Below are 12,223 nucleotides of genomic sequence, written 5' to 3'. Positions count from 1 at the left end.
CCTTGGTGGAGGGGGTGGGTAGTGCTACAGTTAGAGGGTCCTGCTCTCAGGAAACCCCCAAAGAACTTCTTGGCCACTGTTTCCCAGCCGTCACTCATCTGCATTCTGCTTTCACACCGCTGGCCACGTCCGAGTTCCCTGGTGTCTTGAAGCTGAAAGTGCACGTATTTAAGCACTCAGCTTGATCGATTTCTGCATGTGTTTCCCCCCATCACAATGTGGAGCATCTCCAGCTCCCAGAAGGCTCCCTCCCTCGTGCCCTCTCCCAGCTGGTACTCTACTCTCCAGAAGTAACCATAGAGTGGTTTTGTCTGTTTTTGAACCTCATGTAAGTGGGCTCATCCACCAGGCCCTTTTCTTTGCCCTGCTTGCTTCACTCAGCAGCTTTTCTGGGAGCTCCATTTGCCATGTTGGGTGAGGCCATAGGTTGCCCTTTTCACACACTGTATAGTATTTTATTCTATTTATACACCGGAGTTTACTTATCCAATATCCTGTTGGTAGACATTTGAGTTTTTTTCTGGGACTATTAAAAACATACTGCTGTGCACGGTCTTAACGTGTCATTTGGTGGATACATGAACACGTTTCTGTTGTGCGTACCTCTGGCTGGGGTGGTGGGGGAAGATACTGGGTCATGGGGTTTCACCCTCTAGTTCTGTTTATATACAGTATTGTTAATGGACCCACATTTGTATAAAATTTGACAGTGTACATACAGAAAAGTACACAACGTATATGGGAATTTCTAGATGAATTTTTCATGAAGGAAGAACACATACACCTGTGTAACCAGCACCCAGAATGAGAAAACATAACCAGAACGCCAGAGAGTCCCACAGACCCCCTTGCAGTCTCAACACCCCTGCTCTCCTAACACCAAGGATCAGTTTTGATTTTTAAAACTTTATAAAAATGGAATCACAGGGGATAGACCCTTCGGTATTTGGCTTCTTGCGCTCAACGTTATGTCTGTGAGATTCGTTCACATTGCGGGTAACAGTAGTTCGCTCTTTTTTCATTGCTGTATAGTATTCCATTGTATGAATATCCCACGATTACTTTATCCACTCTTCTATCAGTGGACATTCAGATATTACCAACAGTCCTGCTCTGAAGAGTCTTGGACAGACTGGGGTAGACACTTCTCTGTTTCTAGAAGTAGAATTGCCTAGTGGACAAACCTCTTAAATACATTCACTGATTTTTAAATTAACAGACTTTATATTTGAGAGAACTTTTAAGTTTTCATAAAAATTGAGCAGAAGGTACAGAGATTTCCCATATAACCCCACTCCCTCTGCCCACAGTTTCCCCTATTATTAACATCTTGCATTGCTGTGGTACATGTTAAAATTAATAAACAAATACTGGTATGCTATTATTAACAGAAGTCCACAGTTTATATTAGGGTTCACTCTTTGTGTTGTACAGTTCTATGGGTTCTGACAAATGCATAATTTCCTGTGTTTGCCTTTTAAATATCACACAGAATAGTTTCACAGCCTTGAAAATTCTCTGTGCTCCACCTATTTATCCCTCCCTCCCCTCAACCATGGATCTTTTTACTGTCTCTGTAGTTTTGCCTTTTCCAAAATTTCATAGAGGGACTTCCCTGGCAGTCCAGTGGTTAAGACGTTGCCTTCCAATGTAAGGGGTGAGGATTTGATCCCTGGTCGGGGAGCTAAGATCCCACATGCCTCGCAGCCAAAAAACCAAAACATAAAAAAACAGAAGCAACACTGTAACAAATTCAATAAAGACTTTTAAAAATGGTCCACATCAAAAAACTCTTTAAAAAAAATGTCATAGAGTTGGAATCATGCAGTATGTAGCCCTTTAGATTGGCTTCTTTCACTTAGTAATATGCATTTAAGTTTGCTCCATGGCTTGATAGTTCATTTCTTTTTAATACTGAATAATATTCTATTGTATGGACGTACCACAGTTTGTTTACCCAGTCACCTTTTGAAAAGCATCTGCTTCCAAGTTTGGGCAATTTTATCAGTAAAGATGCTATAAACATTCATGCACAGTTTTTTGTGTGGACCTAAGTTTCCAGCTCATTTGGGTTAACACCAAGGAGTGTGATTGCTAGGTCGTATGGTAAGAATATGTTTAGTTTTGTGAGAAACTTCCAACTGTATTCCAAAGTGACTATACCATTTTTCATTCTCACCAGCAATGAATGAGACTTCCTGTTGCTCCACATTTAGTGTTATTGGTATCTTGGATGTCAGCCTTTCTAATAGGTAGTTAATGGCATTTCATTGTTATTTTAACTTGCAATCCCCTAATAACATATGATGTGGAACATCTTTCACATGCTTATTTGCCATCTGTATATCTTCTCTGGTGAGACGACCGTTCACCTCTTTGGCCCACTTTTGGAGTTGTTTGTTTTCTTACTGCTGAGTTTTAGACATCTGTGTATATCTTGGTTACAAGTCTTTTATCAAATATGTGTTTTGCAAATATTTTCTCCCAGTTTGTGGCTTGTCTTTTCATTTTCTTAAAATACATTCATTAAAAAATGAAACTTCATATCACAGCAATAATGGGGAAAGCAGAATCGTTTGCCATGAAAGAAGGTAACCATAAAAAAAAAAAGAGAAAATCCCATGTTATTCCATTCTAGCGAGTCCTGTCACCTGCTCCAGAGCTCTGAACCTGAGGCTTAATCTCTCCTGTTAAAAACGGAACAAACACGTGGTAGAGAAGTGCAAGCTGTACTAGCACCAAACCAAGACCTTCTTCTGGTCAAAGTCAGAAAGTTTGAAAAATAATTGAAGGAGTAACCTTTTTCTCTGTGTACCAGATGTTATTTGATGCTGGCCAAGGTATCTCCTAAATAATCTTTGGGAATCACTGATACAGTCTATCTCTTGGCCCCTGCCTCTGAAGTCCTTTGATCTTTCACCCTGTGTGTGCACACTTCCAGTGAACAGGAAATCCCTCCCTTCCAAGACAACCCATCTCTCCAGAGGCAGCTGTAGTAGGAGGCTCTTTATTGTATCGAGCTAAAATCTCCCTGTAACTTCCCCCATTGGTCTTCTCTCTCCACCTCGGGGACCCCAGGATCAAAGCCATTAATTTCTCAGAGCCTCAGTTTCTTCATATAAAAATTGGGGGGCATAATACTCACTTACCAGGGAGTTTTAATGATGAAATGAGATACTACATGTAAAGTGCTCAGCCCCAGGCCTGGCGCCCAGGGATGTGGGAAGAAATGAGCCTTTCTTTTGATTCTACTGTGAATTCCTCCATAGGAGGAGGTGGGGAGGGGTTGGTACAGTTTTATCTGAGGAGGCAGGCAGTGGGGGGTGTTTCTTAGTGCTGGAAGTGGACTTGGAGTCCTGAGCCTTAGATATGAACTATGCAGTTTTGTGGATAACTTGCTGTGTAACCTTGGGCAAATGACTTTCCATCTCTGGGCCTCAGTTTCCTTACTTATAAAATGAGGTATTGACCTAAATGAACTTCGAGGTTCCTTCTGGCTCTAAAATTCTTATCCAAGATACAGTGCATTTCAGGTGAGGAAAACGGTACAAGAAAAGATTGGGGAGCTAACTGAATCAGACATTTGGGGAGATGAGATCCCAGAGCCTTTTAAGTGTACAGGAAAGCACTTAGCATGGCGTCTAACTCAATAAATTCTTTTCCCTTTCTCTGAGCAAAACTTTCCATTTCCACATCTCTACTTTCTCCATTAAATAGAGGATAATGTTATTGAACCAAAATCCATTCTCCTCTTCTTCCAAAGCAGTAAAGGTGTGGCTTGGCACATGGCTGACCAGCTAGGGACCAAATTCCCCCACCCCCTTGTAGCTTGGTGTGATCAAGTGACAACTTCCCCTCTAATGGAATGGGAGCTGAAGCGATGTGTTGCTACTTCTAGGCCTGGCCCTTAAAACACTACTCATGCGCTCTCTCCATGTCTCTCCTTCCTGGAGACATTACATGGACATGCCTGTGACCCAGCATGGCCATGCAGACAAGGGCAGCACCAAGGGCTGTTGGAGAGAAACTTGAGGAAGCAGCAGGTTCTTGTCTGTGTGGAGCAGCGCAGCCCTCCTACCTACCCTGTTACATGAGAGCGGTGGACGCTTTGTTACAGCAGCTCAGCCTTTTGCCAGGACCAACACGATGTCTCTGGGTGACTGAGGGCAAAGAGGACATCAGGTGGCTCCTCAGTGCTGAGTTCTGAGGGTTTCTGAGGGCCAGCTCACTGCTCTGTCCTGGGGAGCTCAGTCCTTTGGCCCCTCTCCCAGGGTGATGGCTATAAGTCCGTTAAAATGAATGGAAGATTCCTATTTTAAAAAAGGAAAGAGAAAAAAAGGAGGTAGTTCTCTTGTTGCCTAATGGTTAGGATTCTGGGCTTTCACTGCCACGGTCTGGGTTCAATCCCTGGTCGTGAACTGAGACCCTGCAAGCCTTGGTGTGGCCAAAAAAGAAAGAAGGGGGGGGAGAGGGAGAGAGGGAGGGAGGGAGGGAGGGAGGAAGGAAGGAAGGAAGGAAGGAAAAGAAGGAAGGGAAAGAAGAAAGAAAGAGAGAAAGAAAGAAAGGAAGGAAGGAAGGAAGGAAGAAAAAAAGAAAGAAAGAAAGAAAGAAAGAAAGAAAGAAAGAAAGAAAGAAAGAAAGAAAGAAAGAAAGAAAGAAAGAAAGGGAGAAAGGGAGAAAGGGAGAAAGGGATAGAGAGAGGAAGAGGGAAGGGAGGGGGAGAGAGTAGGAGAAGGGAAGTCAACCATGAAGCCAAAGAAAGAATCCTAGGGTCACAGAGGTGTAAGAGGTCTTAGAGATGGTCTTCTCCACCTGCAGCCCTCTCAGCCACCACGGCTTCCCCCTTTTACAGAGTCTCCCTTTTGACTATCTGGGAGGTATAGCCTTAGCTAAACCAAAATATTTGAGAGTTGGTGGGAAGCGGGACCAAGCGGGCGAGGGCACGCGTGTTGCTGTCCGTGGTTCTGAAATGCCTCATACTCGTACAAGTCTCGATTATTTCTTCCATTCTGGGATATCGATGATTCCGGTTCATTCTCTTCTAGGAATTCTGAACCAAGGAAGAGAAGAGGGAGATCATGGGGCAGAAATGAGGTCACTGAAATAGAAGGGCTTAGGAAGAGAAGCTACAGCGAGGCACAGCTGTGACAGATTGTCAGGGAGAAGCAGAGAGACTTTTGTTTTGACATTTTTTTTCAAACAACTGCAGTTACCTGGAAAGAAACCAACCACGACCAACAATAGCCTAAATATAAAATGACTGAAGAAGAATAAGAAATGTATGTTTCAAGTGATGCAAAGCTGTGCACGTGTCAACATGAATAAACTAATTCAGATGGGCATGCAGAACACAAATAGGAGGGGTGATGGAGTTGACTGTACTCAGTCTTTGTGGTTCTGTTCTTGCCTGACGAAAAATTTGCAATTTTTACACTGTCACAGAGCAATCAAAACTGTGATTATGTTTCACAATCTTGACAGCTAGTTTCATGTACTTTAAGTAGTTCTATTCTGTTATAGACAATTTGCTCTTCCCTGGAAAGTTAAGGGAGGACTACACATGCCTCTACTTCCCACTAAGCCCATATGAGAGCAAGCCATAGAGCTGGAATTTCTTGATCCCTGCTCTAAGTGCATTGTGCATAAGAACTTATTTATCCTTCATAATGACTCAGAAAGGAAGGTGCCCTTAGAGCAGATGAGGAAACAGAGTGTCAGAGTGGTAGGTACCTGGTCTGAGGCGACCAGCTGGAAAATGGCAGGCTGAGATTTGAATCAGGTGGTTTGGCACCATATCTTTCCTTCACAGCCCTTCCAAACCTTGGTGTCTTACTTGGTAATAGCAGAACCATACCCAGATTTCCTGATTCCCAGAGTATACCCTTTCTTCCCCACCATCTCCATGTAGGTACAACACAGAACTGAGGTCCATTTGCTGAGGGGAGATGCAGTGATAGGGGGTCCTGTAGATCTGCTATGCAACAGAGGGACAGGGCTGATCTTGGTGGGAGACATGGGGAGGAGAAAGTAAGCTCCTGCTGAGACCTGGGTTCCAGCACCCCTTCATGCCCCAGGGAGCTCTGGCCAGGGAGGAAGATCCAATTTCCAGGCATGGTTGAAACCAGAGCTGGGCTGCCCCCTCCCACTTGCCTCCTGTGTCCCTCCCCGATGTGTGCTGATGTGGAATAGGCCGAGGACACAAGGGGAGGTATTGTTCCTGCCCCCACCTTGCATGACCCAGCTCTCAGCGGAGCGTGGAGGAGTTTGTGTAACTTTCCTGGGGGTTAAGAGCAGGTCAGCACAGGGCTGCAGCTCAGGCTACTCTCCCAGCGAAAGGAGCCTCAGGCTAAACCGGGCGGCCCCGTGGGAACAGCAGCACATACCTGCTGCCCATGCCCTGAAACGAGAGGGCAGCCTGAGCTGCTGGGTGTGAAGATGCAGACCCCAAATCCCCCAGCTGCCCTCCTCCCAGCCTGGGCCTTGGGCACAGAGGCAGATCACAGAAGCCAGGACTGACAGGGAACTGGAGACAGGCAGCCCAATGACCACATTTGACAGATGGGCATAATCAGGCCCGAAGAGGAAATAGGAGCTAACATGAACTGTACACCTTACGGAGTGCCATTCATTCATTCACTCATTCATTCATTTATTGAACAATCACTTGTGGAATGTTAAGTGTGATCACTGAGGGGTTCATTACATTTCTCATTCAGAGGAGGAAATAGAGGCTCAGAGAGGGCAGGGATCTTTCCAAAGTCACACAGCTGGTTTGCGTCACATCTACTGAGTGTCAGCCCTAGACTCTCACCTGTGTACCGTACATGCAAATGTGTATTTATATATGGTTCCTAGAAAGTCAGATGAAGGGGGAGCCTTAAGAACCTATCTGACCCATTCTCCTGTCTCCTGGCAAATATGACTGAGTCTGTTCCACTCAGCAATTTATTTGGTGTCTATTCTGGGCGAAGTACTTAATTGATTCTCTTCTTCTGAAAGATTTCCAGGAAAGAGCCAACCTCCTGTATTGGGGAGTTAGTCCTAATAAGATCTTTCCTCCTTTACTTTAAGCCCTTTTCATTTGTCCTACACAGGATGGGAACATCAGTTGTGTTTCAAGCTAAGTTCTTCCCCACCACAGGGTGAGTGAAGGCTGGAATAAGGTTATGAATATGGAAGTGCAAAGGTGTGTTCACTCCCTGGCATCTGGTGGAGAGTCAGAGCTCAACAGAGACTGCAGGGCTGAATGAAAATGTACATGAAATTCAACATTTAAGCAGTGTTTCAAAAGTTTACAGATGTTCATAGACACTCTCCTCTCACAAAGCAATCCTGGAAGGCAGGCAGGGAGGCATTTTATCCCCATTTCAAAGATGAGAAAGTCGAGGCTCAGAGAGCATAAGTGGGTTGCTGAGAGCCACAGAGCTCATGAGCAGCAGAGTTGGACCTGCACCCAGGGCTCTTGACTCCCAGTCCAGTGCTCTTTCTATGATGCCATGTGATTCAGGTACCTGTGCGTGGTACGAGTGGTCAGGATGGTGTCGTGACAGTGGCAGGTGTGTGTCTCTGGCATTCTTGCAGGGAGGGCAATGCTCAGTTGGGCTGGAGCTGTTTCTTCCTTTCCTGGAGTGGAGGTGGAGGAGGGGCCTCTATCCGGCCAGATGTGTTGGGAGGAAGAATGAGTTCATGGCTTGGGTTAATGATCCCTGCAGCCCACATCACTGGGTGGTGGGAACAGGTGGCCAAAGCCAGGCTGATCGTCCAGGGAATGAGGGTGACTGAGTTAGGGGGCACCAGCTGCCGTCCACTCCTCCCACCCCCAGGGAGATGGGACATGGGGTATCTCATCCCACTATCCCCACCTTGGTTCTAACCCTCATCAGCATTCATCCTGGCCATTACAACTATCTCCTAACTGATCCCCGGTCCCCAGCCCCATCCAGTCCCCAGCTTCCTCCTTGCTGCTGGCAGAGCTGGGTTTATACAGGTCAAACCTGCTCATGTCACTTCTCTCCAGAGAATCCTTCAAGCCCCTCTCCCCCAAGTGCAGAGCCCAACTCCCAATGAGGCTCTCAGCATTTGGCCCCAACTTACCCTTCTAAACTTGGGTACAGAACTCCCTTTAGGCACCCTGTGCCCTCACAGTAGTTCCCCCCACCTTTGTCCTTGCTCTTCCCTTTACCTGGAATGACCTCCCCCTCAGGCACTGACATTGACCTTTCGCTCTTTTCAACTGGCAACTCAGTTTTTCTCTTGCGACATTTCCCACTTTTTACTTGTGTTTCTGTGCATTTTCATCTCCTGACCTGGACCGTGAGCTCCTCAAGATATAGCTCATTTAGTCCCCTCTGGCCCCGGCACAGCAGTTACTCATGGTAGGGGCTTAGTAGCCTATAGAGGAGTGGGCAGGGGGCAGGAGAGGGGAGTGAAGGCTCCAGAGGCAAGCTGTGCCTGGATTCAAATCCTGCCTCTGCCACTCATTAGCTGTATGACTTAAGCAAGCTGCTTCACACCTGTGCCTCAGTTTCCCTACTGTCAAATGGGGGTAATAGTATCTGCTTCATGGGGTTCTTTGAGGATTACATGAGGTAACAGATGTAAAACATTCAGGACAGTACCTGGTACAGAGTTAGTATTCAATAGATATTAGGTATTATTAATAATTTAGTCCTATCAATGGGCTTGACAAGATTTTCTTTTTTAAAAAAAAATGATTTATTTTTGGCTGCATTGGGTCTTCATTGCTGCGTGCGGGCTTTCTCTAGTTGTGGCGAGCAGGGGCTACTCTTCATTGCAGTGCATGCGGTGCAGGCTTCTCATTACGGTGGCTCCTCCTGGTGCGGAGCATGGGCTCTAGGCACGTGAGCTTCAGTAGTGTGGCATGCGGGCTCAGTCGTTGTGGCTTGCGGGCTTATTTGCTCCATAGCATGTGGGATCTTCCCGGACCAGGGCTTGACCCCGTGTCCCCTGCATTGGCAGGCAGATTCTAACCACTGTGCCACCAGGGAAGTCCCGAGATTTTATTTTCAAATGAGAATTTCAAATGGAAAGTAAGAATTACAATTTATTGAGCACCCACTAGGTGCCAGTCAGGGTGCTAAGATTTCCACAGGCTTTAATTCATTTAGTCCTGGCAAAGGATGCTGGGAGGTAGGCAGTGCTCCCATTTTTCATATGAAGGATCTGAGGTTCAGAGATTAAGTGATGGACTTGTGGACACACAGGTAGGAAATGGTGGAGCTGAACTTGAACCCAGATCTGTGTAACTCCGTGCTCTAGCCTGTCTTTCTACTGACTCAGGAATCCAGAGAGAGATCCCTGTGAAGTGGTCCCTTTAAGGAGGCACCCCCTTTGCCGCTCCACAAGGCTCAGCACCCTTCGCAGTCCCTCTCCAAGGCCTATCCCTCCAGCGAGCAGTGGAGCTGGTACTGAGGTCAAGGTGTGGTCTCAGGGACTGGGGAACTTTCCTGAATCTCTCTCTTCTTTTCTCCTTCAGCAGCTGAGCCAGGACTGCCTCTTGGGCTCAGCCTGTTGACTCCAGGCCAATTGCAGATGTCACATCAGGCCTGGATCCCTAGAGGCAGCAGAGTACAGGCAAGGTGCCTATTCCAGGGGCCATCACAAGGGCACCATTGTACCTGTTACCCAGGCCCCGGCTGAGTGATAGAAAGCAGGGGCTTTTTGGAAGCTAACCCACCTGTGCTGGAATCCTGGCTCTGGCACCCCCTCAGCTGGGGGACTCAGTTTCCCCATATGCAAAATGGGGAAAATAATCCCTATTCCCCAGATTGCTATGAGCATTAGTTAAGATGGGGCTTAGTAGGTACTCAGTAAACACTAGTTCCCCCCCCCCACTGGAGCTCCCCTAGGACCTTCCTCTGAGGGCCTTGTCTAATGCATTTGAGAAGTAGACCTGCCTAGAAGTCCCCCCACCCCACCCCAGGCAGCAGAAATTGCCTGGGGAGCCTGTCCTGTCCACCTTCTGTCCGAGGCCCTGGTCACTTTGGCCTTTCCCTCTAGGTGTGGAGTGGGGAGAGGACTCAGCCTGGTCCTGCCTAGACCACTTTCCTGTCCCTTTGGGGGGGCTTTTAAGTCCCCCCTGTGGATACATGAACCCCAGGCCCTGGGCTGGCTGGGGAAGGAGGTGCACAAGGCCCCAGTCTGCCTGCCCCTTGGCCAAATTCCTGGCATCCCAGCAGGAGCCAACCTTATCCTTGCCTCAGTCAGGTCAAGGGATCCCCCCATCAACCTCAGTGCACCTTAAGGAAGCTCATCCTGGACCCCAGTCAGTGGCTTTATCTGCTCCATTCCCTAGGGCCCCTGTAAGGATGACGTGCTTATTCACGCTTTACAGAGGGAGAACTTGAAGCTTGGAGAGCATATAACAGGCTGCACCACTGGGAAATGCCTGGGCTGGAGCTCAAGTTTACCTAGCTCCAAAGTCCACAGTCTTTCCCCCATACTCCTTGCCTCCCGGGTCCCGGCCCAGGGAGGAAACACTCCAACCTTACCACCTAAGTAATGTGGCCTTTGCTTTGAAAGGGCCTTGCTTCTCCTTGCCTAGAATGCACTACCTTTGCTCTATCCCAGAGATGGGGAAAGAAAGATGATGAATTCCCTGGGGGGAGGCAGAGAGAGTCTGAAGACCACAGTGGAAGGAACTGGCCACTGAAGCTGAGTGATAACAACAGAGGTGGGCTTGCCCTGGACTGGCCTCACTGTGGCCAAAATCCCCTGGTAAACATGGCAGACCCCAGGAGGGAGCAGGCTGCCTAGAATGGAAGTGAAGGAAAGTAGATTAGGGGGTACTCTTTTGGCTTTAACTGTGAGGGCTTGCTGGGTGTGCTAACCTTGCAACACACAGCGTGCATGTCTGTGAAGACTCTTGGTTGCAAGTGAGAGAAAACCCTCCTCAAATAGGCATCAGAAAGTGAAGGGAATTCTTTGTTTTCATAATGGAGTAGTTCAGGTACAGGTCTGGCTTCAGGTATAGTTTGATTCAGTGCCCAAATGACATCACCAGAAGTCATCTCTCAATTTGGTTGCCCATGGTTGTCTCCATTCTTCAGCTCCATAAGGTGGCAAAAATAGCTGTGCTGCACTAGGATAGATACCAACTCACTACAATGGAAAGGAAGGCACTTTCCTTTCCCAGAAGCCCCAGCTTTCATTGGCTCTGATTGGTTTATATGCACACCCTGGAATCAATCACTGTGGCTGGAGGTGAGGGTGGGGGACACAAAGATTGAATTAATCCAGAGCCCATCCCTGGAGTTATGGGTGGTACAATCCACTCAAACCCCCTGGGGATGGGGAAGGAGTAGTGTCCCAAAGGGAATTAGGGATTTGGTCCTGAGAAGGGGCAGCAACTGCTGGGCAGTCAACAACAGTGTCCCCCACACCATCTCCCCGGGCAAAGAGAACTCCAGTGCCCATTCAGACAGCCCAGCCTTGGTTCTGAATTCTCCTCTCTGCCCCTCTCCTTTCGTCTCATCCCATTTCACTCCTGAACTTGCAGCTCAGGCTCTGTCTTAGGTCAGGGTCCCTAGAAGCAGAGCCTGAGACAAGGATTTGGGTACACAAGATTTCTTGGGGGTGTGGTCTCAGGAGAAAGGGCGTGAGAGAAGCAGAATTAGGCAAGGGAAAGAGCTAAGCAAGGATGCAGTCTCAGCTTCAGCCTGACCCCCCCAGGGAGCTCTGGAGCATCAACTGCTCCCGAGGTTGTCCCTTCTCGAGGCAGGGAAGCCAGCCTCTTGCGCTCCCTTCCTTCCCCCATGCCAATCACTCAGTTGTTAAGGGCTACCCAGTATGCATGTCCTCTTGGGAGGCAGCTCCCATTCACCAAGGGTGATCCTCCAGAGGTGGGGGCAGCTCAGAGCCATTAGCAGCTAACACTCATAGCAGCAACGAGGGTTTGGGCAGAGTCCACTACAGACTTTTGCTTGCCCTTCAGACTGAACACTTCGTCCTGTTTCTTCAGCAGCACTCCCTCAGAGACCTCCCTGGGCTAAGTCACCATACTTCTCTGGTTGCTTATAAATGCCTCTCCAAACTTGGTGGACTCCAAGGGCCTCCTACCTTTGACACTGCCCCCAAGGCGGCGCATGGTCCTACCTGGCCCCTGGAGCAGGAACCAACCAGAGATAGGTATCCTGCCCTGGGATACAGCCTCCTGCAGAAGCAGCATTTATATGGGGCTGCCACGGAGGAGGGCAGAGTCAGT

The 12,223-nt window shown here is 47.9% G+C and overlaps 1 long non-coding RNA gene across 1 annotated transcript in view; it reads left to right on the top strand.

The window, feature by feature from the left end:
- Positions 1-12,223, top strand: part of LOC132594280 (uncharacterized) — a 231,542-nt gene that overhangs the window by 138,703 nt on the left and 80,616 nt on the right. The window lies entirely within an intron of this gene.

The sequence above is a fragment of the Globicephala melas genome, chromosome 20 (assembly GCF_963455315.2).
Source record: "Globicephala melas chromosome 20, mGloMel1.2, whole genome shotgun sequence".
Taxonomy (NCBI): domain Eukaryota; kingdom Metazoa; phylum Chordata; class Mammalia; order Artiodactyla; family Delphinidae; genus Globicephala; species Globicephala melas.
This window is presented reverse-complemented; position numbering and strand designations above follow the sequence as displayed.